Consider the following 2,032-nt stretch of genomic DNA (forward strand, 5'->3'; position numbering starts at 1 on the left):
TACTGCCAAGTGACAGCATCGTTGCTACATTGAGCAGAGGAATCCACCAGCCAAGTCTTGTCTGAATCTCTGACTCCTACATTATTAAATATGATTGTATTGTTGTTGTTTAAAGGCATCAAGTTTTGAGGTAGCTTGCTAGGCAGCAATAGATAGCCCTAACAGAATCTGGAAACTGATAGTGAAGTTCCACCATGATAAAAGCAAAAATAGTTTTGGTTTTGAAACTAGATAATGGTCGGAATCTGAAAAGATCTTAAGAAGAATTTTAGTGGATGCTGGAAGACCTTTTAAGACAGTACATGGACACCTCAATGGTAAAAAGAAAAACATTATTGGAGGCAAGAGAAAAATGGACACTCTGGATACTCGTTATCTAATTGCAGAAAGTTTGGCAACATTGTCCATGACATAATGGAGAAACTAGCAAGGTACTTAATAAATTTGTGTGTCTGGTTGTTGAATCTTTGATACAAAGTATAAAAATTACTTTTTAAAAATTATGATAAAATAAGAGATAGGTGCATTAAAGAAGAAAATAAGTTTTTAGTAGAATTTACAAGAAATATAAAAGCAGCCAGGATATCCTGTTAACACAAGCATGCGTGCACACACGCACACACACACACGCGCTCGTGCACATGCACTTCAAAACAATATGTTTCTCAGTCTATTGTTCTTTTCAGCCATTTCAAGGGCTTTTAAGGAGCTAAAATGTATGTCTTTGTAGGCTTGCTCTTTTAAATTATAGTTTCTCTAAGAATCCTAAGGATTTTCTGTTCCAGCAGTCTCATATGCCACCTACCATGACAAAAAGCATGTCTCAAAAAAACAGCATATGAATATGTCAAATGGAGTAAACTGTAGTGAAATTCATAGAAAACCCACAAAGCTTTTGATACAATGATAAAAAATAAAAAGAGGCTTTGGATTCCCCCAAATACAATGAGAATGAAGAAGGTAGAAAAGCCTAGTGTCTTGCAAATCTAGGCCATTTCTTATGAAAAAGAAGGGATATCACAAAGGGTGGTGTCAAGAACACAAAGCAAGACAATATTCAAGGAGAACAATGGAATGTGGAGCGATAATCAGAACTTGAAAATAATACATCCAAATGAGAGAACTGAAATTGAGATGGGCAGAACCAGTCCAGACTGCAAGAACTGTAAACAATGAACTAAATAGAATAAGTGCATTTTAAGTTGCTGAGTTTCAGAGTAGTTTGTTATGAAGCAAAACTTTGCTGACACAACCATGTTAGATTACACCCTAACTATTACAGAAAAGTGGTACAAGAGAGTGAAGGAATGTCATAAAAATGACCTACATTCATAGCAGTTTTATAATACAGCAAGGGTAACGATAGAGCAGGTTTGAAAGGTAATGACACATGCAATTCTATGGCAAAACATCAGTTAAACTGTCACCTGAAATACTTCAGAAGGTAGACTGCCTACCAACACGGCCTATAATTTGGGCATAATTGGTTGCAAATTTGACTTCTTTTAGCATGTGTGCATTTCAGTAATTATGCAAAGCATGTTCGGATAAAATCAGAAAGATCATCTATATACCTTTCGTTAAGGGGAAGGACTTCAATGTTTCCATTATCTTTTCTTATTAAAAAAAAAAAACCCATACCCCACATCTTGTTGGTAATGAAACATAATTATTTCTGCTTCAGTAAAAGTAGAATAAAATTAACCTTCGCTGGAGGTAGCAAGTTATGTTTGGGCACTTATAAAGGTATTCTTGTTTAAAACAAGCTTTGTGGAACCCAGTCTCCAAGACGGCCCCCAGTAGTTCTCACCTCCCATTTTTCATCAGCTTGTCCAATGCCCTCACACACTGAATAGAGTAAATTTATGTGATCATTAGGATAACATGGAGGTGGCAGTATGTAATTTCAGGGGCTAGATAATAAAAGGCACTGTCACTTAGGCTTCTGTCTTTTGGATCATTCACATTGGGGAAATGCTGTTATGTTGTGAGAACCCTTAAGCAGCACTGGGGAAAGAACTCCATGGATCGG

Source organism: Gorilla gorilla, chromosome 2 (genome assembly GCF_029281585.2).
Source record: "Gorilla gorilla gorilla isolate KB3781 chromosome 2, NHGRI_mGorGor1-v2.1_pri, whole genome shotgun sequence".
NCBI classification, from domain to species: domain Eukaryota; kingdom Metazoa; phylum Chordata; class Mammalia; order Primates; family Hominidae; genus Gorilla; species Gorilla gorilla.